Raw genomic sequence first — 26551 nt, 5'->3', positions numbered from 1 at the left:
CTTTGCTACATGGGTGATATCTGTAGAAAGACAAAAATTGCAGTTGCAATTTCTCTCTATGAGAGTGAGAGTGAAATTTCTCAATTACATGTCATTGGGACTATGGGCACTGCTGCGTACATGGTCAAGGCTGCTAAATTGTAGTGCTTGTTTATTTATTTTTATAGTATCTGCTTTTGTACAAGTAACTTGCTTTCATATCGAAAAGCTAGGGAGATGTTCACTTGAGCATAGAAAAGCAGGACCAATCTTTTTACCTCAATATCTCAAAATATTCATGTATGCAATCATAAGTGATATGCACCATAGTTTTGTTGTTGCATATTTTTAAACAAAGATGCTTTCTTGATCATTGATTTGTTTTTTCAATGTGGATATCACTTATGATTGCATTTGGATGTGCCCCAAATAGCTAGGTGGACCTTTCAGAAGAACAGATCAACTTCCTTTCTAATAGCAAGGACCACAATGCACAGGTGTTCTTTAATGCATATATTTCTTTGTGATGTTTGTTGCTCTTTGAATCCAATGAGATGTTCAATAGATTAGTACTTAACATGATGAACTTCCCATCATTTAACATTTCTATAATTTTCTCTCTGAATTGAATCTAGTACCTGGTTTATGATTTGTTTGCATTTGTTGGTAGATCTCATGTATGATATTAGGGTGATTTTATGCAACAAATGAATGCATCATTGGGAGGTAGCTCTTGGTGATAGCAATGAACATTAAATCAACCAGTTCACCTGAACATGCCTCAAAACTTCCCTAGTCTACAAAAAAATCATCCTTGAAAGCATGCCAATCAATTACTGTCTAGTGAATTCAAACCATGAGACGGAATATCGTCACCGATAGATTTTGCCTGATTGTGGAAATGCTCCAATGTGCAGAATGTGCACATGGATGTGTGACTTTTACACAATGGCCATTCTGCTCAATTGAAATATAGTCGCTTCCATAGTCACCCTTGGAGACGAAGTGACATTTATATTGAACACTGACAAAGAGAATCAAGAATTTCTTTATTCACCAGGCTACTGTAAGGAGTTATGGGGCACTCTTGTGGTAGATATGAATTTGGAATTGGGAGGAGGGGGATGAAGGTTGACACACGAAAGAAAAGAAACATAGACAATTTCAAGTCTAAACCAAACAATTAAGCAAAGCACTTCCCATTTTCTGGAGAAAATGGGATTGAACAGTTTCATAAGTTTTAATATCTGTTCACCACCAGGATTCTTTCTCACTATCCATTACAACATAATTGCACAACACTCTGTCTCTGTTGCATATCTTCTTTTTCTTCCTTTCTTTTTAATGTTGCTTATATTTGAAATTTACATGCTGCATCAATGCTGATACAAACCCTCTCTGTGACAGGAAAAGGCACAACCAATCCTCCCAGTCTTATTCTGCGAAAAAGGTTCCTGCATAATATACATTTATCAGGTCCATGTGTCATTATATCCCTGATTATTGTTGTTGTGCACCAATTCATTGATGGGATTTCAGCAATTTTCTCAGAGCTCCTCTCTACCATGAGAAGAGAAAAAGGAAAAGGAAAAAAAAGAAGAAGCATCCATGTGGTTATAGATCTAACCACATTTTAGTTAATTAGAAAAGAGTAAAGAAACATATGCTTTATTTCACTGAAAAAAAAATTCTTTTTCCCTTGAAAAAACCATTTGTATTTGATACATGTGACAGCAAAATACAGACATCGACAAACAGGATACGGGATACAACGGCTTCGAGAATCAAATAGAAGGATAATTACCTTTGGTTGTGGCTTTGAGATGTTAACTATCATGAGTTTTGATAAGTTACACAAATTTACATTCTTGAAACAAACATTTCCAAACCCATCCAAACAGTACAAGCCATGAAACTACATTTGATTGCAGAATCGGAGATTACTCCATGGGCTTCACATAAATCTGAAGTGCGCGAGCAGAGGAACTGCAATTGAAGACCTGAATGGATAGTAGTAAACAAATCCAGCCATTTGCAGATGATGCTGGCTTGTCATAGCTTCCACCATTTCCGAGCTTCCATCGTTTTAACTAGTTCATTTGCCATTGCTGCAAAGTTCTCTACCCCACTTTCAAGCTCTGCAGTACGTCTGCTGATGCTCTGATGCAGGACATGAAATTTAAATATGATATGCAAGATTTCAGGCTTATATCCTATTAATTCAGAAACAATAACATAAAAGTTTCACGTCCCACACAAAAGTTTAAACATTCAAGCAAGGGGAATCTGTGCGGGTCTAGGCCTACTGTTGAGACTCAAATATTGCATAATTTTTCGCATTTACATCTTGGTTTTATGAACATGAATCAACTTAATATTCTAATTTACTCATGTATGTGTTGCAATGTGAATTTAAGAGCTTAGATTGAAAAATGGTACTAAAAAGCATGGATTTGATGTTCAAGAATTACCAAGGCAAGGGATGGATCTTAAGAGACCAAGATTGAAGAATTCATATGCCAAAGATCCAAGAAAACCAAGTGAAGAATGAAAAAAATTGAAGATTTGAAGTGAAGAATCCTTAAATCGTCCTGAAAAAGTGTATTATGAAGCTGTGAAGTTTATTTTGGAAAACTGCGCAGCAGGAAATCTATTTTAAACAAACTGTGCAGCAAGAAGTATATTTTGAAAAAATACGTATATTTGAGGCGGTTTCTAGAGTTTTTCAACTTTGTACGAAAATTGGAGTTCCCTACTTATAAATAGGACTTTCTAGGGCATCCCTAAACATCATTCAAGGCATCCCAAAATAAAATTTAGGGTTTTTAAAGAGTTTTTAGTTTTATTGAAGCTTTATAAGTTGTTTTTATTTTTTATTTATTATTTATTATTATTTTTATTTTAGATATTTTCTATTTGGATTTTTTCTTTCTTTCTTTCTTGTTGCTTTTTATTTCTGAAATTTAATTATGTTTTTCTAAGTTCTTTCTAGCCCAAGCTAGAAGGGAAGCACATGGGTTTAATAATTCTTTAATATTATAATGATTGATTGTTTTAATGATGAGAAGAATAATGTATGCATGTTATCTATTATTTAGGTTTTATTTTTTTATCCTCTTGTAAGATTCATATGTTTCCATCATATGAGATCCACATTGATGGATAGGCTTACCCTAGATCAATCAGATTTCACAGATAGGAGAGGTTTTTTCTAATATTTTATATCATTTATTAAAATATTTAAAATATTTTATTTTCCGATTAGGCTGACCATAGTGCTCAGATCCTAGTTGTGTTATCCAAGTCATCATGATTTTGGAACAGTAACCTATGTGTGGAACTTTGAAGCTTGTGTGTTATTTTATTCAGTTGAATTATATCCATTCAAAAATCCCAAAATCAAATCATCAGATTAATTTTTATTATTTAGTTTGTTTTGCATTTGATTTTTTTTTCTCATAATTCATCTCCCTGTGGGATCGACCTTGTATTCACGGGATACTACTTATGAACCTCTGCACTTGGAGGCAAGCAATTAAGTTTTTGGCGTCATTGCCGGGGAGAGACTGAGATATATTAGATCTGTGCGAGATATATTAGATATGTGCAAGATAGCTAAGGTAAGTTTTCCTCTAAAGTAAGTTCTCTTCTAAAACCTTCAAATTTTCTGTGGATTTTTTTTTCTTTTTTTTTAAAGTAAATTCAGTTAGGTCTTTCAAACACTAACTATGACATAAGGTTGCCCCTGCTTGAGATTTTATCACCCAAGTGCTATGGTTGTCTTACAATTGTTGTTTGATTACAATGATCATCCGCTGAATCTATTTTTCAGATTAGCATAGTTTAATTTCTGCATTAGTTTTACTTTTGTTAATTTATTTATTATTTTTTTCATAGACTGAACCCTCATGGTCGGCCCTTCCGCCTGGGTTGTTGATTTATTTTTGTTTTGTGGATTGAACCCTCATGATCGGTCCTGCCGCATGGGTTGTTGATTTATTTTGCTTTGTGGATTGAACCCTTATGGTCGGCCCTGCCGCCTAGGATGTTGATTTATTTTGCTTTGTGGACTGAACTCTTATGGTCGGCCTTGCTGCCTGGGTTGTTAAGTTTTTATTTTTATTTTAAGTATCATACTTGATATTTGAATTAGTAGTATTTGTTGTGTGGTGTGGATGGTTTATGTCTTATTGGAGTAGGGATCAGAACAATTGACTCTCCTCCGAAGGCGAACTAGTTCCAGGCTTTGATCATTCACTTAGAAGAGGAACTCAACATCACTTGGATTCCATGACAAACCCAGTTGATAATCCAAATCCAAATCTGTCAGATCCAACTATAAATCAAAACAGAGAAAATCAACCTAATCCCCCTCTTGAGGATGAAAATGAAGTTCATAGGAATGTGTTAAACTGACCACGGACTTTACGTGAACATTTACACCATGAGAGATCAACTTTACCATCTTGCATAGTGTTCCCTGCTCACATAGGGAACATTGATTTTAGACCAGATGTGATTCAATTGATTCTTAAATTTCATGGCTTAGATTCTAAAAGCCCCTACTTGCACCTCAAGGACTTTGAGGAAGTAATTGTAACGTTACAAGTAAATAATGGCAATAGGGATGTACTTAAGCTTAGGTTATTCTCGTTTTCTCTAAAGGATTGGGCCGAAGCATGACTCAACTCTCTAAGATCTAATACCATCACTTCATAGCAAGCCTTAAGTAGAGAGTTTTTGAAAAAGTTATTTCCCGAGCACAAAATAAATGCACTAAAACAAGAAATCATGTCATTCTCTCAAAAGGGGAATGAACTATTTTTTCAAGCTTGGGAGCGCTTCAAAGACATTCTAATTACTTGTCTACATCATGGTTATGAACCATGGCACGTGATTGATGCTTTTCGAAAGGGGCTCACCATGGATACCTGTCAGTTCATAGAGATGATTTGTGGTGGAACCTTTCTTGACAAAGATCATAATGAAGCTTGAGATTTTCTAGATATGTTAGCAGAGAATACGCATACATGGGATGTCTATGCTAAATCAGACCAAACTAGACCCATTCCTAGAGAGAAAGCAATGATGTATGTCCTAAGAGAGGAGGACGACCTTAATGCAAAATTCGCTGCATTAGCTAGAAAGGTCGAAGCTTTGGAAATTAGGAAAGTTGATATGGTTAAAGCAAATACTTTCTTAAGTAATTTTTGTAGCATTTGTGGTGGTACAGACCATGACACAAAGGATTGTCCAATAATCTCAGTTGTACAAAATATCACGCATGAGTATCATCAAGTAAATGTTATAAATAACTACCAAAGGTCAGTTATGCAACTAATGGGAAACACTTATAATCCAAATTGGCGTAACCATCCTAATCTTAGTTGGAGGAATGGACTACAAATTAATGCGCCCAATGCACCTCAAATGCCTCCACAAAACAACTTCTTTGGGGCACCTAACAATGCATCATATGTGCCCCCACCAAAGCGATCATCTGTGGAGGATGCATTGACTGCATTAATGAACTCTCAAGCTCAAATGAATCAGTCTTTAATTCAATCAAATCAGGAATTAAAGACAGCTGTGACTAGGATTGAGACTCAATTAAATGTTAGGAAAAAATGCACAATTTCTTCTCAATATGTGCTAAACCCTCGAAACACACATTTCATTGGAGACTCAAACCAAGTGAGCTACATCATGAACAAGCTAAGGTCATCATTACCTTGAGAAGTGGAAAAGAGGTCGATAATAAGATAATGCAACCGGTAAAAATACCGGAGGATGAGCCACTGTCTCAAGAAAATGATGAACCGGTTATGGTTCAAGAGTCGCAACAGTAAAAGGATAAAGAGACTAAGTCATATGAGCCTTCAATTCCATTCCCATCTAGACTTCGGAATCCAACTGTCCCCATGAAATATCAAGAGGTGTTGGATGTGCTCCAAAAGGTTACTGTCAATATTCATCTGCTTGATGTTATTAGACAAATTCCATCATATGCTAAATATCTCAATGACTTGTGCACGATAAAGAGAAAATTAAATGTGCACAAGAAAGGCCTTCCTTACTGAGAAAGTGAGCGCTATCATTTAACAAAGGGTTGTACCCAAATACAAAGACCCGGGAAGTCCCACTATTTCTTGTATTATTGAGAATTTTCAAATTGAGCATGCTTTGCTAGATTTGGGTGCAAGTGTCAACTTAGTACTTTATTCAGTTTACAAACAAATGGGGTTAGACGAGCTTAAACCAACTACGATTACACTCTAATTCGCTGACCGCTTTATTAAGGTACCAAGGGAAATTTTAGAGGATGTATTGGTCTAAGTGGAGAAATTCTACTTCCCCGTGGATTGTATTATACTAGACACTGAATCATGTGTAAATGCTAGCGCTCAAGTTCCCATCATTTTAGGCTGCCAATTCCTAACAACTTCAAATGCAATCATAAATTGCAGGAATGGAATGATGAACTTGTGTTTTGGTAATATAACTCTAGAGCTAAATATTTTCAATCTATGTAAGCAGCCCATTGATAATAATGAGATCCATGAGCTGAATTTTATGAACTATTTGATAGAAGAAGAGGAATTGAAACCTAGTCTGACTGAGGAATTGATTCAAGTTATTGAGGATTTTAAAAATTCTTACTTAGAAAAAGTGCTTATTGAAATTTGTGATGATAATGAGAGCACTACCACCCAGGACATTAGTATGTACCAATGGAGATCGCGCACTCAAATCCTATCTATCGAGGACTCGCGTCCTTTGCAATCACCAACCAATGTTTCAAAGCTTGATTTAAAACCACTACCAAATGAGCTTAAGTATATATAGTTAGGTGAAAATAAAATTTATCCTGTGGTGATCTCTTCATTTTTAGAGAAGGATCAAGAGATTAAATTGTTGAAAGTTCTAAGGGACCACAAAGGAGCCTTGGGCTAGACCATTTCTGACATCAAGGGTATAAGCCCTTTTATATGCACTCATCGGATCCACCTCGATGATGACGTCAAACCAATTAGACAACCTCAAAGGCGTCTCAATTCAAACATGATGAAAGTTGTAAAAAATGAGATGATTAAATTATTAGATGTGGGAATCATCTACCCAATATCCGATAGTGTTTGGGTGAGTCCAACTCAAGTAATCCTAAAGAAATCTGGAATAACTATTGTGCAGAATTCTAATAATGAACTCATACCAACACGTGTCACCACTGGTTGACGTGTTTGCATTGACTATAGAAAATTGAACCAGGTCACAAAGAAGGACCATTTCCCCCTATCATTCATTAATCAAGTTTTAGAGGGTAGCAGGTCACTCCTTCTATAGTTTTCTTAATGGATATTCTGGATATAACCAAATAGAGATAGCCCTAGAAGACCAAGAAAAAACCACGTTCACTTGTCCATTTGACACGTTTGCTTTCAAACGGATGCCATTTGGTGTAACGCCCCAGCAACTTTCCAAAGGTGTATGTTAAGTATTTTTTCAAATATGGTTGGGAAGTTGCTTGAGGTTTTCATGGACGACTTCTCTGTATTTGGGAGTAGTTTGAGGAATGCCTCAACAATTTATCTCGTCTTGTCTAGGTGTGAAGAGAAACACCTTGTCTTAAATTGAGAGAAATGTCATTTCATGGTTCCAAAGGGAATTGTTTTGGACTATGTTATCTCCAAAAATGGAATCGAGGTAGATCGCTCAAAACTCGACATTATAGTTAATCTATCTATCCCCTGAACTGTTAGAGATATTAGATCACTTATAGGGCATGCTGATTTTTATATAAAATTTATCAAGGACTTTAGTACCATTACTAGACCCTTGACTAATCTTTTTCAAAAGGATGTTCCATTTAAATGGACTGATGAGTGTGCAAGTGTCTTTAATAAAATTAAATCATTCCTTACCGCTGCACCTATCATGTGTCCACCAGATTGGACACTTCCTTTTGAACTAAAGTGCGATGTAAGTGATAATGCCATAGGGGTTGTTTTGGGCCAAAGGAAAGATAAATGGCCCTATGTTATTCACTATACGAGTAGAACTTTAAACTCGGGCTAAGTGAACTACTCAACAACTGAAAAAGAGTTACTTGCAGTAGTTTTTGCTTTGGATAAGTTTAGGTCCTACTTGCTGGGATTCAAAGTAATCATTTTCACGGACCAATCGGCTTTGAAATATTTACTATCTAAGAAGGATGTAAAGCTGAGACTTTTAAGATGGATCCTCATTGATGCAAGACATGAAAATTAAATATGATATGCGAGATTTCGGGCTTAAGATCACATTAGTTCAGAAACAATTACACAAATTCCATATCCCACATGAAAGTCCAAACATTCAATTAAGAGGAATCTATGCGCGTTCCGGCCTACACATGATAGGGCTGGATCAATAAAAATTATGAACTAAACGATACTCAAAGATAAGAAATAATCATCTACTCATGCATAGTAATCAGTCCCTAATCCAAGAGAATCACCAATTTCAAATCAAGGAACCCTAGGGTAAGAAAAATGGACATAAAATTGGAGAGTTGAGTAATTTAGGGTTAGGTTAAGAGATTTTGGGTGAAAGCAGAGTGAAAGAGAGGAGAGAGACGAACCAGAGAAGTACCGCACGCGTGGACAACAATAATGGCCTAGACGCACGTGCATGTGATCTCGTCCGCACGTGTGTGGGGTCCACTATTTAGAAAAAGGCCACCTTATCCCTGGTCGGCCAAGGACGGACTCCAAAACTCCCAAATCTCAGCTCGATCCGATGTACGGTTTGTGTGTGGTGCTCCGCCGAAGTTTCAACCCTCCTGTAGGGCCAGATTTTGAAATTCTATTGTGGGGAGGTGAATTACTGCAATGATTGATTCGAAATGTAGATGATGGGGTGAGATGAGAAGAAGGGATGGTAGAAGATGGGTAGTAGAGATGGCGATGAATGGGGGCGAATCCGGATAGATGTGGCTTACCACCACGGTAGTTAACCCTTCGATGAATAGAGGGCTTTGCACCCAATTAGGCTTCACAACTCAGAGAGTAGGAAAACACAGAATTTTTATTAATCTTCAATGAATGAAAAAAGTTACAAGGGGTGCCTATTTATAAGAAAACCCTATATCCTAAAACTCGCGCCATGTGCGCAACTTATTACTTAGTGATGAAGTAAACCAAAATAAAAACTAATTAAATAAATCTAAAGCATCCATGATGTTCTAAATAATATTAATAAGCAAAACCTAAAATATAAAATCAATCTAACTAATAGGTCACGATAATGAGATCCCATGATGGATTTTTCTTGACTGACAGGCCCACTCTTTTGAATCAAAACTTCGTTTTCTAACTAGGAGGCCTTCCCTGGACGTCATCATCGATTTAGATTGTCAGTGGAGCCCTCCTTCTAGCGTACGTGCGTAGAGGGGGTGGCGTGAGTGCGTGTGCGCGCTTAATGTCCCCATCAATTCTCCCTGGCTGTGAAGATTTCGCAACTATCGAAATAAAACTCTTGAACCGCTCCAGGAGTCAGGATCAAGTCTCTGAAGCTCCTCCTCAGTGAGCCACGTGCTGTCTGAAGCTGGGCGTGACTTCCATTTAACCAGGTACTTCTGAAACCCGCCGTCCGACGTTGAAACTATCTGATGGTCCAGGATATCCTCTATTTCTTTTTTCGGTATGTGAAGGTTAGGTATGGGAGGTAGAGGCTGAGAAAATGGGTCGGGAAGGATAGGTATGGGAGGTAGAGGCTGAGAAAATGGGTCGGGAAGGATAGGTATGGGAGGTAGAGGCTAGAAAGATGGGTCGGTATGGGTAAGTATGAGAGGTAGAGGCTGAGAAAATGGAATGGGAAGGGTAGGTATGAGACGTAGAGGCTGAAAAAATGGGTCGGGATGAGTAGGTATGAGAGTTAGAGATTAGAAAAATGGGTCGGGACGGGTAGGTATGAGACGTAGAGGCTGGGAAAATAGGTCGGGAAGGGTAGGTGTGGGAGGTAGAGGCTGGGAAGAAAAGTCAGGAAGAGTGTGTATGGGAGGTAGAGGCTGGGAAAATGGGTCGGGAAGGGGCCATGGTTTAAAGGATAAATATGGGGAATGAGGACGGGTAGGCGAAAGGCTTGACCAAGTATCAGTGATCCCCTGAAAAGTAACTAGATTATCCACGTTGAATGTGGAACTAATTCTCATAGAAGGTGGAAGATCTACTGCATATGCATTGAGATCGTTTCATTTTATAATTTTGAGTGGTCCAGCGCTATGCGCATGTAACTTACGAACGACTCCCGGAGGATACCGCTCAGGCCAGATGCGGACCATCACAGAGTCCCCAATATTGAATTCTTTGAAACGTTTATATTGGTTTGTAGAAAATTTGTAATGTTCATTACTGGTAGTGATCTTCTGCCTGATTTCTTGATGCCATAAATGAATATGATGCGCAAAAGACTCTGCAAGCTTTGACGGCCTATGGGACAGTGACATAGGGACAAGATCAATAGGTTTTTTAGGTTTATAACCAGTAACGACTTCATAAGGACTGAGACCTGTGGACCTATCAACAGAACTATTAAACACAAACTCGGCTGTAGGTATTACGGTGTCCCATGTTCTTATATGCTCTATATCCCTCCTATGGGGAGACTCATCCGGTAGATCATCAGGAAAGACATCACGTAACTCATTCATTACTGGAATGACCTCAGTGAGTAAGTCTACACTAGCCTCTGGTGCAATCTATCCAGCCACAAGGCCGCACATGTTGTACCTCTCAAAATAGTGGTCTTGATGTCTCTCATGGGGTAGGTGCACGGGTGCACACCCATAATTGATTCCTTGATCAACTCCATTCATTTGTTTATCCTTCAGGCCACTTGCCTGAGATTGGACATTTACCCCAATGGTGGGGTTTGTCTGGCGATGGTCTTTAGTCGGGTAATGCGTGCATCAAGCTGTTCAAAGCATTGGTCCATTTCCAAGCGCTTAATCATAAACTCCAACTTTTGGGACAACTTGTTTAGTAACTCTTGCAATTGTTCCATGTTTAGTGTAGGGTGCTAACCAAAATTCAGCAATATAGTTGTCAAAATATAAGATTTATATATATATATATATATATAGAAGAACCAACCTAGTTTTTAAAAACGAAAAAGGAAAGTTTTTTTAAAACAAATTAGGAAAGTTTCTAAAAAGGACAAATTAAGAAAGTTTCTAAAGAAAAACAACCAAGTTTCGAAAAATAAAAAAGGAAAATTTCTAAAAACAAATTAGGAAAGTTTCTAAAGAAACAAATTAGGAAAGCTTCTAAAAAAACAAATTAGAAAAGTTTCAAAAAAAAACAACAACCTAGTTTCTAAAGGAAAAGAAAAAGGAAACTTTCTAAAAATAGAAAGTAAGTTAGTTTCTAAAAAAGAAAAAAGGAAAGTACACTAGTTTCTAAAAACAGATTAAGAAAATTTCTAAAAAAAACAGAAAAAAAAGTTTCTAAACTTAGAAATAGAAAACTAAGTTCTAAAATAATTCAAATAAGGGGATAATAGAAAATTTTAGCAGCTTACGTCAGGGTTTATGGACCTCTAAACAACCATATATGATGAGAATTGATGTGTAATGGACATAAACAACCAAACCCTAAACATGTAATGAATTCCCCTACAATAACCCTAGGCTCTAATACCAAATTTGATGCAGGACATGAAAATTAAATATGATATGCGAGATTTCGGGCTTATGATCACGTTAGTTCAGAAACAATTACACAAATTCCATATCCCACATGAAAGTCCAAACAATCAATTAAGGGGAATCTATGCGGGTCCAGGCCTACACATGATAGGGCTAGATAAATAAAAATTATGAACCAAACGATACTCAAAGATAAGAAATAATCATCCACTCATGCATAGTAATCAGTCCCTCATGCAAGGGAATCACCAATTTCAAATCAAGGAACCCTAGGGTAAGAAAAGGGGCATAAAATTGGAGAGTTGAGTAATTTAGGGTTAGGTTTAGGAATTTTAGGTGAAAGTGGAGTGAAAGAGAGGAGAGATACAAACCAGAGAAGTACCGCACGCGTGGATAACAACAATGGCTTAGACGCACGTGCATGTGATCTCGTCCACACATGTGTGAGGTCCACTATTCAGAAAAAGGCCACCTTGGCCCTGGTTGGCCAGGGATGGACTCCAAAACCCCCAAATCTCAGCTCGATCCGATGTACAGTTTGTGCGTGGTGATCCGCCGAAGTTTCAATCCTCCTGTAGGACCAGATTCTGAAATTCTGCTGTGGGGAGGAAAACTGCTGTAATAGATGATTGATTCGAAGTGTAGATGATGGGGTGGATGAGAAGAAGGGACGGTAGAAGATGGGTAGTAAAGATGACAATGGATGGGGGCGAATCGGGATAGATGTGGCTTCGCACCACGGTAGTTAACCCTTTAATGAAGGGAGGGCTTCGCACCCAATTAGGCTTCACAACTCAAAGAGTAGGAAAACACAGAATTTTTATTAATCTTCAATGAATGAAAAAAAGCTACAAGGGGTGTGATGTTTTATTTAAACCAACTTGATTTAAATGATTTTAAACTCGCAAGTATACAAATCAGGTGTAGATATGTTACGTATGACGAGATCGTTCCCACCAGGACTGGTTGTCATAATTCAAAATTTACGACTCTTCTTAACTAATCCAACAAAAGGTTTAGCGAACTATTAAGTAAACTATCACAAATCTATGAAAAACAACCGAGTGCAATAAGGAAAATTTAATCAAGGAAAAGATTAGGACTTTCGAATCCACCCCTAATTATCCTGACATTTGTTTTACTTGTTGATTCACCCTAATTCAGATTGATATATATATTTATAAATAAAGCACACTCTATGTCCTTGGTCGGGCACACAGAATGTATAATCTCTTAAAGCATAAGGATCACATCTTTCCATCCATGGTCAGGCATGAAGAGATGTAATTCCTATTTCTTTTTTTTATAGGAAACCTGTTCATGGTCAGACACAAGCACCTAAAATAAGATTCCAAACAATATCCACATCTAGACTTTGGTTAAGCTCATGGAGTGGAGAAGTACGGAGTTTTCATTTAAGCACACTAGAGAAAGAAATAAATCCAATTAAGATGAAATCAACACATAACAAGAGTCATTTAAAATAGGAGCTTCATCTTAGCCCTAGCTAAGAAGTTTAGCCTAGCAACATGATTAGGCTAAATCCCTTAAACAAAAATAAAATAAACAAAAAGAAAAATAAAAAAGAAAAAGAAAAAGAAAAACAAAACCACTATACTGTCCCTTTTTCTATGCTTCACTCACGTCCACAACCTTCTGGATCCCTTTCTCACGTTCTCTCTTTCTCTTTTATAGGTAGGGAAGATGGTGCAGAGATGTTGGTAGAGAACTTTACGCACCACAATATGCGAGATTGGAAGTCGGTGGCGTGTAAAACCATTACGCAATCAAAATCAGAGCCTCCCAACTCCCCTCTTCCTTACATTTCATCCAAAAGATCAACGTCCCTTGGGGAATTTGGTATAGGCCTACACGATGGACGGTCCAGATTGGCCGTCCGATCATCACCATGGTCGTACAGTGACCGCAAAAACGGGCAGCGTCCGGACGCTGAAACAGGGCCGGCGTAAACATCTTACGCTGTGACATTGGTGGGGCCCATTTCATCTGACAGTTGAGAAATCCACATCGTCCACCGGATTCCTCTCGGAATTTCAGTCAAAAATGTGTAATTTTTGCCTTCTGTTGATGAGGCCTACATGATAATTTGCTCTGCCGTTTATCTTACAAGTGAATGTAATCTGTCTATGTATGCATGCATAGGACCAGGAAGAAGCCTTAGCTCGGGTCGTGGACGCCTCATGGACTGAATGGACGGTCCTGATCGTTAGTTTGATGGACGGTGTGGACCCACAAAGATCACATCTTCGTCCGTTCGCAACAACAGAGAGCGGCAGTTGTCGTTTTTGAAAAGGAGACGGGTCAAAGTCGGTTTGACCCGTCTTGAATTACAGTGCACCTTCAGTGCACTTGTGCAATGTGCACACGCCATACCGGATGGTATCCTCTGTGATGTTTATGAGCAATCCAATCCATCCATTCATTTTGTCTCCCCATTTAAGGCGTTGAGTCCAAAGTTGAGGCATTTCCATATATCAGGTGGGCCTGAAATTGGAGATTAATGGGATGATCTATCCATTGGCCCACTTCTCGAGATATCTAATCGTTGAAATTTAATATGTACGGTTTATTTATGGCCACCATCCCATGTATGAAGTTTCAAGTCAATCGGATGGCGGGAACCTTGTGATCTTGCATTCTTGACCAATTTCGGGCCTTTTTAACATGAATGACTTGATTTTCTCGGATCCCTGATATGTAAATCCGTCAATCTTGATCCTCTGGAATCCGTCCCCTGCTCTGATGACTTCAAAGCGTCAAATCCACGCTTTTAATACTCTTTTTCGGTCCACGCTCCTAATTACTCCCTACAACAAAAACACGATTAAAATATGACATTAAGCATTATCATGTACGTAAACTCAAGCAATAATCGGGGTCTGATATGCAATATTTGACCCTCATCAGGGTGCCTATTTATAAGAAAATCCTATACCCCAAAACTCGTGCCATATGCGCAACCTATTACTTAGCGATGAAGTAAACCAAAATAAAAACTAATTAAATAAATCTAAAGCGTCCATGATGTTCTAAATAACATTAATTAGCAAAACCTAAAATATAAAATCAATTTGACTAGTGGGCCACGATCATGATATCCCATGATGGGCTTTTCTTGGCTGACGGCCCCACTCTTTTGAATCAAAACTTCGTCTTCTAGATAGGAGCCCTCTCTGGACATCGTCATCAATCCGGATCAATGGTGGGGCCCTCCTTCTGGCATACGTGTGTAGGGGGGACGTGAGTGCGCCTGTGCGCATGATGCCCCCATCACTCCTACTCTAAGAATTTGATTTAGAGATAAAAGATAAGAAAGGAGTAGAAAACGTAGTGGCCGATCAACTTTCTAAATTGATGTTAGATGATTCCACCGAGGAGATGCATATCCAGGACACTTTTTCTGATGAACAATTATTTGTGATATCCAAATTACCTTTGTATGCGGATATAGTGAACTATCTTGTAACGGAAAAAATGCCATATCATTGGAAGTTACAAGATAGGAAGCGTTTTAAAATTGAGGTTAGGAACTTCTTCTGGGATGACCCGTATTTATATAAATATGGAACTGATCAGATTTTTAGATATTGTGTCCTAGAGGATGAAGTTCAGAGTGTTATTTCCTTTTGTTACATGGAAGCATGTGGTTGCCATTTTTCTGCTAAAAAAACCACTGCAAAAATCTTGCAGTGTGGTTTTTACTGGCCCACCGTGTTTAAAGACACCCATGCTTTTTGTGTTGCTTGTGATAGATGTCAAAGGTTGGGAAGAGTGTCCCGGCGCAACATGATGCCTTTATCCCCAATTTTACCATTGGAGAATTTTGATTGTTGGGGTATTGATTTTATGGGCCCATTTCCATCTTCTTTTAGATTTCTTTATATATTGGTTGGTGTGGACTATGTTTCAAAGTGGATTAAGGTAGTTTCAAGTAGGACCAATGACAACAAAGTGGTCATACGATTCCTCAAGGAAAATATTTTTTCTAGATTTGGAACTCCAAAGGCCATCATTAGTGATGGCGGGTCTCACTTTTACAATAGGACATTTGAGGCTTTGATGAAGAAATATGACATCAAGCATAAAGTGAGCACCCCATACCACCCACAAACGAGTGGGCAAGCTGAGATTTCTAATCGGGAAATCAAACACATTTTATAGAAAACTATAAGGCCAAATAGAAAGGATTGGTCTCTTAGACTATCCGACGCTTTATGGGCTTATAGGACTACTTATAAGACCCCAATTGGAATGTCTCCATACAGATTGGTGTATGAGAAGGCTTGCCACTTGCCTGTGGAATTGGAACATAGAGCCTACTAGGCAATAAAAAAAAAACTTTGATATGGACCAAGCAAGTGAACAAAGGAAATTAGAGTTAAATGAATTAGAGGAGCCGATGAGAGACTCCTATGAAAATTCTAAAATCTATAAAGCATGGACCAAAGCTTTTCATGACAAAAATATCCTTAGGAAGAATTTTGAACCTCAGCAAAAGGTCCTATTGTACAATTCCCGTCTCCAGTTCTTTCCGAGAAAGTTAAGATCAAGATGGATAGGCCCTTTCATTGTGAAGAATGTTTATACTCATGGGGCTGTTGAAATTGAGAATCCATGTAATGACAATATGTACAAGGTTAATGGTCATAGAATGAAGCCTTACGTGAAAAACTTTCATTTGGGAGAGGTGTCATTCCCTCTTCATGAGCCTGAATATTCAGAATGATGCTCATAGTTTGACGAAGCATTTCTGTAGGATTTGTATCATATTCAATTCTTTTTAGTGTCACATAGCAGGTGAATTTTTTATGGTAGGTACTATCCACCATTTCTTTTATTTTTATTGTTCTCTGCATTATATTATCATTACATTGGGGACAATGTAGATTTTAGGTTGGGGGTGTGGATAGTCATCCATGTGAAGGTTTTTTTTTTTTTTAAGGGGGGGGGGGGGGGGGTTTCAGTTTATTTTATTATTATTTTTATTATTTTTGGTTTTAGTTAAGTTTAAGTTTTTTTTTTTAGGTTTAGGTTTATGGGGAAATTTTTTTCAACATTTTCAAAATAATATTTTTATATACAAGAATCTGAATATGATATTTTGTAAATTCCAAAGGCAAAGTTAATACTTAGTCTAGGTTGATAGTAGTCAGAATTCAGATAACTGAAAATTATAGACTTAAGTTCAATTATCTAATTACTAGTTTAAAGTGAGTTGTAATTTGATGTACTGAATTCATAATATACCCTAGCTAACTAAGTGATGAATATGATATGTGAACTAGAATAACAAATTTTGATTCAAATAAGGTTGAATGAATTAGTACCATTGATATATGTTTAAAAGAGAGAATATTGAAGGAAAAAAATGATGGAAAAAGAAAATTTTATTATAGAGCATGAATGCAATGACCATAACAATCGTGTCAGTAATCCGGAGTAAGGATACCTAAGTATCTATTACTGTTACCATTACAAGTACGATACCTTATGTTATGAAACAAACTCGATAGGAATCTTCATCTATGGGTGGTTTATAATAATGAGGATATGATGATAAAAGAAGAAATGTCATGAAGAAAATGAGATAACTAGAGATTTCATATTCTTGGGATGATTGAAAGGAGTTAGGATAGAGAACATGCATATTTCTCAAAGTTAGACTAGTGTCACGGAGCACCTAAGTATATTGGATCATAACTATTCTAAATTTTGATTAGGTCTCTGAACTCAAGGATGTAATGGATTAGAAAATTGAGATTCTAACTAACTTTAGACTTAGGGTAAGTATTGTTTTGTTTTGGAATTCATATGATGAATGGAGGCATAATTGTATAAATTCCTGAGTGTTGAACTGTTTTTCATGTTTTCAATATTTGTGGGTAACATTTCTGGAAACCCTCACAAGACTATAACTCGTCCACTAGGGGAAACCTAGGGGTTTAAAGGCTTGTTGCATATGCTAAATGCAATCGAGATTACCTGCGAAAGCGGTGTAGTTAGAATTTTGTTTTCATTTTAATTTTGTTTCTAGAATTAATTTTTATTTTTATTTTTATTTTTCTTTGCTTATTTTGCTCGGGACTAGCAAAATGCTGGTTAGGGGGTGTGTTGAGACTCAAATATTGCATAATTTTTCCCATTTACATCTTGGTTTTATGAACATGAATCAGCTTAATGTTCTAATTTACTCATGTACGTGTTGCAAGGTGAATTTAAGAGCTTGGATTGAAAAATGGTGCTAAAAAGCATGGATTTGATGTTCAAGAATTACCAAGGCAAGGGATGGATCTTAGAAGACCAAGATTGAAGAATTCATATGCCAAAGATCTAAGAAAACCAAGTGAAGAATGAAGAAAATCAAAAATTTGAAGTGAAGAATCCTGAAATCGTCCTAAAAAAGTGTATTCTGAAGCTGTGAAGTTTATTTTGAGAAAGTGCGTAGCAGGAAGTCTATTTTAAACAAACTGTGCAGCGAGAAGTCTATTTTGAAAAAACATGTATAATTGAGGCGGTTTCTAGGGTTTTTCAACTATGTACGAAAATTGGAGTTCCCTACTTATAAATAAGGCTTCCTAGGGCATTCTTAAACATCATTCAAGGCATCCCAAAGCAAAATTTAGGATTTTTAAAGAGTTTTTAGTTTTATTAAAGCTTTATAAGTTGTTTTCTTTTTTTAATATTTTCTATTTGCATTTTTTCTTTCTTTTCTTGTTGCTTTTTATTTCTGTAATTTAATTATGTTTTTCTAAATTCTTTCTAACCCAAGCTAGAAGGGAAGCACATGGGTTTAATAATTCTTTAAGATTATGATGATTGATTGTTTTAATGATGAGAAGAATGGTGTATGCATCTTATCTATTATTTAGGTTTTGTTTTTTATCCTCTTGTAAGATCCATATGTTTCGATCATATGAGATCCACATTGATGGATAGGCTTACCCTAGATCAATCAGATTTCCTAGATAGGAGAGGTTCTCAACCTATTATATTTCTTTGATTTCATTATCTCATTGATATTGAATTCTTAAAAACACTGACGCTTGAGAATATATATCAATGGTACAAATCCATGATTTTCTAATATTTTATATCATTTATTAAAATATTTAAACTGTTTTATTTTTCGATTAGGCTGACCATAGTGCTCAGATCCTAGTTGTGTTATCCAAGTCATTATGATTTTGGAAGATTAACCTATGTGTGGAACTTTGAAGCTTGAGTGTTATTTTATTCAGATGAATTACATCCATTCAAAAATCTCAAAATTAAATCATCAGATTAATTTTTATTACTTAGTTTGTTTTGCATTTGATTTTTTTTCTTCTCACAATTCATCTCCCTGTGGGATCGACCCTGTATTTATGGGATACTACTTACGAACCTCTACACTTAGAGTTAAGTAATCACCTACATAGGCTAGGACTGGATCAATAAAATTATGGACCAAACGATGATCAAAAGGAAATAGAAATCATCCACACATGCACAGTAACCAGTCCCTAACCCAAGGGATTCACCAATTTCAATTCAAGGAACCCTAGAGTAAAAAGGGACAAATAAATTAAGGATAATGCAATTTAGGGTTACGGTTTATGGAAATATGTATAAAAAGAGAGAAAATAAGAAGGAAAACCTGAACCGATGAAAGTTCATGCGTGCGGATAGTGGCAGGGCCTGGCGCACGTGCGCACGAACCTGGTTGCACGTGCGAGCAGGCCCAATACCCCAAACTGCCTCCTTGGCACTAGTCGGCCAGGGGAGGTCTTCAAAACCTCCAAGTTTCATGGAGATCCAACGTACGGTCTGTGCGCAGTGCTCCACCGAAGTTTCGGCCCTCCTGTAGGGCAAGATTCTAGAAACTGGCTGTGGGGATAAGTAAGGATGCAAAAACTAGTGGATTCAAAACAAGAATGATTGTAGAAGGTGAGAGATATGTATAAAAGAAGGTAGGGGCGAATTGGGATAGGCGTGGCTTCGCATCAAAGTAGTTAGCCCTTCGAAAAGGGAGGGCTTTGCACCCACTTGAAGTTTTCTACAACTCAAAACTTAGAGAGTAGAAAAAAACATGCATGAATTTTTTATTTTTTTAATGAATCAAAAGAACTATAAGGGGTGCCTATTTATAAGAAAATCCTATACTCCAAAATTCGCGCCTTGTGCACAACCTATTACTTAGTGATGAAGTAAACCAAAATAAAAACTAATTAAAGAAATCTAAAGCATTCATGATGTTCTAAATAACATAAATAAGCAAAACCTAAAATATAAACTTAATCCGATTAATGGGCCACGATCATGAGATCCTATGATGGGTTTTACTTGACTATTAAACCAACTCTTTTGAATCAAAACTCCGTCTTCTAACCAGGAGGCCCTCCCTGGACGTCGTTATCGAGCTAGATCGATGGTGGGGCCCTCCTCCGTGCGTACGTGCGTAAGGGGGGCGGCGCACGAGCGCTTGTGCGCATGATGTCCCCGTCAACTCTCCTCGGCTGCGAAGATTTCGCCACTGGCGAACTAGAACTTCTGAACTGCTTAAGAGATCAAGTCTCTGAAGCTCCTCCTCAGTGAGCCACGTGCTGTTTGAAGCTGGGCGTGACTTCCATTTAACCAGGTACTTCTGAAACCTGCCGTCTGACGTTAAAACTATCTCATTGTCCAGAATATTCTCTATTTCCTCTCTAGGTGTGTGAAGGCTAGGTATGAGAGGTGGAGGCTGAGAAGAATGGTTGGGAAGAGGCCATGGATCAAGGGATAAATCTGGAGAATTGGGATGGGTGGGCGAAGGGCCGAATAAAGTATTAGTGGTCCCTTGAAAAGTAACTAGATCCTCCACATTGAATGTGGAACTAATTCTTATGGAAGTTGGAAGATCTACCTAATATGCATTGAGACCGTTTCATTTTATAATTTTGAAGGGTTCAGCACTACGCGCATGTAACTTGCGAACGGTCCCCGGAGGATACTGCTTGGGCCTGATGCGGACCATCACAGAGTCCCCAATATTGAATTCTTTGAAATATTTATGTTGGTCTGCAGAAAATTTGTAATGTTCATTACTAGTAGTGATCTTTCGCCTAATTTTTTGATGCAATGAATGGATGTGATGCGCGAAATACTCTGTAGACTCTGATGGCCTATGAGATAATGACATAGGGTCAAGATCAGTAGGCTTTCTAGGCTTATAAACAGTAACGACTTCAAAATGACTTAGACATGTGGGCCTATTGACAGAACTATTGAATGCAAACTCGGATGTGGGTAGTATGGTGTCCCATGTCCTGGTATGCTCCCCCACTAAACATCTGAGCAAACTCCCTAGGCTCCTATTAACCACTTCAATCTGACCATCAGTTTGAGGGTGATAGGCAGAAGAAAATTAGAGCCTAGTATTTATCATGTGACATAGTATCTTCCAAAAGTAACTCATGAATTGCACACCACGGTCAGACACTATGGTTTTTGGTAGCCCATGCAGTTTGACGACCTCGCTAAAGAACAACTTGGTAACATGAGATGCATTATAGGCTTTAAAATAAGGAATGAAGTGGGCCATTTTAGAGAAATGGTCCACGATAACAAATATGGAATCGTGTTTCCGAATAGTCTTTGGAAGTCCAAGCACGAAGTTCAAACAGATGTCCTGCCAAGGAATGAATGGAACTAGCAAAGGTGTGTATAATCTTGTATTTTGTTTCCTTTGCTTTGCCAATTGACAAGTACGACATTGTCCTATAATTTTGGCTACGTCTCACTTGAGGCTTGGCCAATAAAACCTATCCTCTAATAGGACAATGGTCTTGTCTTGACCAAAATGACTTGTAACCCCTCCCAAATGTAACTCCTATATAAGAAAATCATGGAGGGAGGTGCATGGTATGCACAAGCAATCACTTCTAAATAAATATCCGTCTACAATCAAGTACTCACTGCTAGCTCCTGATGGACTCTCTAACAACGACGTGTACACAACTCCAAAATCTGGATACTCAGAATAATCTTCTTTGATGCGCTCAAGGCCTGTAACTTCAACGCTCATGGAATTGAGTAATGCGACTTGACGACTCGGCACATCGCCAGGCTTATTCTCTACACTGGCCTTGTGCTTAAGCACAAAAGTGCACTCTTGAAGGAATTGAACCCACTTGGCATGTCTAGGGTTTAATTTCTTCTGAGAGTTTGGATATCTTAAGGCCTCATGATCCAAGAATAAGACGAATTCTTGTGGCAATAAGTAATGACGCCAATGGTACAGTGATTGCATTATTGCATAAAATTCCTTGTTATAGGTAAAATATTTTTATTTCACCTCATTCAGTTTCTCACTAAAAAAGGCGACAGGGTGTACTTCCTGACTAAATACTCCTTCTATGCTGACTCTTGACGCGTCACATGAGACTTCAAAGGCTTTTGAAAATTTTGGGAGTCTGTGACTGAAGCTTAGGTCATCTTGACCTTTATCTCCATGAAGGCCTTCGAGGCTGCCTTCGTCCATTGAAATTCTTCTTTTTTTTAATGCAATCCGTGATGGAAGCCATAATGGAACTGAAACCTCAAATGAACCGCCTATAGAAGGTGGCTAAGGTGGAAAGCTACACACCTCATGAATATTGCGAGGCTCTGGCCAATTGACAATGTCCTTGACCTTCTCGGGATTTACTGATACGCCCTTAGCTGATGCAATAAAACTTAAGAAGATCACACTACTAGATAAAAACGCACACTTCTTTAGGTTGGCGTACAATTTCTCGGCCCTAACGATCCCACAAACCTGCCTCAAATGGTTTTGCTCCTTGGTCATGGTATAAATCAAGAGATCATCAAAGTATATGACCAAGAATTTTTCCATGAAGGGCCTCAACACTTGGGTCATCACAAGCATGAAAGTGCTTGGGGCGTTAGTTAGCCCAAAAGGTATAACTAGCCACTTGTATAGCCCATCCTTCGTCTTGAATGCCGTCCTCCACTCATCACCAGGGCGTACACGGATTTGGTGATAACGACTCCTGTTGTCAAAATTTGAGAAGATAGTAGTATTGGCCATCATATCCAATAGTCATCAAGACACGGTATGAGAGACCGATACTTGACTATGATTTTGTTGATGGCTCTACTATCAACACACATCCTCCATGTGCCATCCTTCTTAAGTGTAAGAAGGGCGGGCACAACACATGGGCTCATGCTCACTCAAATAAAACCCTTTGCTAGGAACTCGTCAATCTGCCTTTTCAACTCCGCGTGCTCCTTTTGGGTTCATTCTGTAATGCAGGAGTTTTGATAGAGTCGCCTTAGGGACTAAATCAATGACATGCTGTATATCCCTCATATGGGGAAGTTCATTCGGTAGATCATTAGGAAAGACATTGTGAAACTCATGCACTACTTGAATGGCCTTAGTGGGTAACTCTACACTAGCCTCTGGTATACTCTCCCTAACCACAAGGGTGTATACCATTGAGTCCGCCTCCGTTTCTCTCTCAAAGTCTTTGGCATTAAGAATATGGAGAGGTTTGGGTTTGGAGTTCGACTTCTTCACTTCTTTTGAGCCGTTCACACCACTCTGTGTGGTGGACTATTTTCCAGTCATACTCTTGGGTAGTGGAGGATTTAGCTTGACCTTCTTGCCCTTAAACTAGAATGTACATACATTTGAATGACTAAATATGGTGACATCCCTGTTGTAGAGTCACGGTCTGTCCAGAATAATATGGCTAATGTCCATGGGAACAACATCACACTAAAGCGTGTATTTATAAAATCCAAACTGAATAGGAACAAGACAACGGTGTGATACTAGAATGGCGGTTTCATCAACCCAAGACACTCTATAAGGTTGAGGATGAACTTTAAGCTTTAAGCCCAAATGGCTCACAGTGCTAGTTGACGTCACGTTGGTATAACTACCACTATCTACGATCAACTTACAGATCTTTTATCCACATTTTGCATAAGTGTAGAAGATCGTGTTGCGGCTCCAGTCATAATTGTTCTTGGCTTGAGCCAAAGCGCAACGCACAATTGTGAGGGTCGCAGACTCTTGCGCTCCCTCTTCCTCATCACTAGGGGTCTCTACGGGCTCATATTCTTCTTCTTCACCGTCACTCTCTGGGGGCACTACTTCTACTTGCTCATCAATAAAGAATACTTTGGTGCTCTCTCTCGTGCCGTACTGGTAAGCAAAATGACCAAACCCTTGACACCTAAAACACCTAATGGCCACTTCCACGTGAACTAGACCCGACAATCTCTTTTCCTTTATCATCCTTGGGTCTGGGCTAAAATTTGTTGGAAGGTTTATTTTGGTATCCCGTGTTAAGTTTAGCCCTAGAGGGGTTGGCCTTAGCACTGGACTCACGAAAGTCAAATCGCCTTCCCACAGACGCTTTGAGATATTGTTCGACATCTAACACTACTTGGTACAACTATTCAATAGTGTCATTGTCTTTGGCGAGCAATTCTCTCCTAATGTCAGGACGGAGGCCCATTTTAAAATAAGCAAGGGTAAGTGCAAGGTCCTCGTCAACCTCGTAGCCGGTCAAGTATTCTTCAAACTTCTCAATATAGTCAGCAACACTCATGGAACCCTGTCGAAGAGACTGTCACTCCCCAATCAACCATAAGCGATAAGAAAAGGGAAGGTACTTCTCCTCGAGTGTTTCTTTCATCTCTCCCCAATGGACTATTGGGAGTTCCTTTGCTCTTTCTTTCTTTCAATTTATCGTCGCCCAAAACCTCTTTACTTGACCCACAAGCTTCATCTTGGTGAACTGAATTTGATGAGCATCCGTCATGTCATGCCACTCAAAATAGTGGTCCATATCTGCTAACCGATCTAAAAAGGCTTTAGGGTCCAAGTGACCATTAAATGTAGGGGCATCTACTTTAACTCACTTGAGGAGTTGTGCATTTGAGTCATATTGATCATGATGCCCTTCACGGGGTGGGTGCACAGGTGTGCCCCCATGACCAACTCCTTGGCCGCCCCCATTCTTGGTCTAACTTCCTGACCTCCTGCCTGAGATTGGACATCTTCCCTAATGGTGGGGTTTGTCCTGAGGGAGGCCTCTATTTGGTCAAGGTCTTGATCTATGCATTGTTCCAAGCGCTTACTCAAGGAATCAACCTGCTAGGTTAACTTGGCCACTGCTTCTTGCAGTTGCTCCATGTTTAGTGTAAGGTACAAACCAAAACCGCAGCCCGTACGTGTGGGCATACACTTGGTAACTCCTCCTAAGGACTTTTTAGGACGACTATATGTAACTAAATAGGACTAAACGATCCTATGAGACTCTACATGAGGGAACTATGCAGAGTTACTAAAATCCAGCCATATAGTTGTCGAAATAAGGGAATAACAGAAAGTTACAGCAATGTAAATTGCTGACTTCCTGTTGCCAGAAATTTCAGCAACAAATATTAGGGACTACGGTCTTCTAAACAGCTATATGTGATGAATTGGATGCATGAAGGACTTAACAAACTAAACCTAAATATGTGATGTATTTCCCTATAAGAACCCTAGGCTTTGACACCAAATTTGATGCAGGACATGAAATTTAAATATGATATGTAAGATTTCAGGCTTAGATCATACTAATTTAGAAACAATAACATAAAAATTTCACGTCCTACACAAAAGTTCAAACATTCAAGCAAGGGGAATCTGTGCGGGTCCAGGCCTACACAGGCTAGGACTGGATCGGTAAAATTATGAACCAAACCATGATCAAAGGGAAATAAAAATCATCCACACATGCACAGTAACCAGTCCCTAACCCAAGGGATTCACCAATTTCAATTCAAGGAACCCTAGGGTAAAAAGGGACAAATAAATTAAGGATAATGCAATCTAGGGTTAAGGTTTATGGAAATAGGTATAAAAAGAGAGAAAATAAGAAGGAAAACCTGAACCGATGAAAGTTCACGTGTGCGGATAGTGGCAAGGCCTGGCGCACGTGCGAGCGGGGCTCAATTCCCCAAACAGGCTCCTTGGCCCTAGTTGGCCAGGGGAGGTCTTCAAAGCCTCCAAGTTTCGTGGTTATTCGACGTACGGTCTATGCATAGTGTTCCGCCAAAGTTTCGGCTCTCCTGTAGGATCAGATTCTGCAAACTAGCCGTAGGGATAAGAACGGTTGCAAAAACTAGTGGATTCAAAGCAAGAATGATTGTAGAAATTGAGAGATATGGATGGAAGAAGGTAGGGGCAGATTGGGATAGGTGTGGCTTCGCATCACAGTAGTTAGCCCTTTGAAAATGGAGGACTTCGCACCCACTTGAATTTTTTCACAACTCAAAACTCAGATAGTAGAAAAAACACGTAGGAATTTTTTATTTCTTTAATAAATCAAAAGAACTACAAGGGGTGCCTATTTATAAGAAAACCCTATACCCCAAAACTTGTACCTTATGCGCAACCTATTACTTGGCGATGAAGTAAACCAAAACAAAACTAATCAAAGAAATCTAAAACGTTTGTGATATTTTAAATAACATAAATAAGTAAAACCTAAAATATAAACTTAATCCAACTAGTGGGCTACGATCATGAGATCCCATGATGGGCTTTACTTGACTATCGGGCCTGCTTTTTTAAACCAAAACTCCGTCTTCTAACTAGGAGGCCCTCCCTGGACGTCGTCATCTAGCCAGATCGACGGTGGGGCCCTCCTTCTTCGTGCATATGTGCGTAGGGGAGGCAGTGCGCATGCGTGTGTGTGTGTAATGTCTCCATCATCCTCTGGTAGGAAACTATAAGGAATTATTGTCAATGGGTATTTTTATTATCAACCACTTGAATGAAATATATATAATGGGTAGAGTATCAAAGAGGCTTTGCTCAATCAAAGACATTCTAGAAAT

At 38.5% G+C, this 26551-nt stretch overlaps 1 protein-coding gene and 1 non-coding gene across 2 annotated transcripts in view; one reads left to right on the top strand and one right to left on the bottom strand.

Annotated features, from left to right (window-relative positions):
* Positions 1–26551, top strand: part of LOC131221359 (uncharacterized) — a 45306-nt gene that overhangs the window by 2585 nt on the left and 16170 nt on the right. Inside the window, exons 2-3 of the mRNA XM_058216606.1 lie at positions 417–476; positions 1387–1429. The gene's annotated coding sequence lies outside the window, so the exon portion shown is untranslated. The remainder of the gene's footprint in view (positions 1–416; positions 477–1386; positions 1430–26551) is intronic.
* LOC131222142 (small nucleolar RNA R71) lies at positions 4753–4859 on the bottom strand. The gene has a single exon (XR_009159850.1). It is a non-coding gene; the product is annotated as a small nucleolar RNA R71 (small nucleolar RNA).

Source organism: Magnolia sinica, chromosome 12 (genome assembly GCF_029962835.1).
Source record: "Magnolia sinica isolate HGM2019 chromosome 12, MsV1, whole genome shotgun sequence".
Taxonomy (NCBI): Eukaryota; Viridiplantae; Streptophyta; class Magnoliopsida; order Magnoliales; family Magnoliaceae; genus Magnolia; species Magnolia sinica.
Note: the sequence above shows the minus strand (reverse complement) of the source record. Positions and strands in the feature narration are given on the sequence as shown.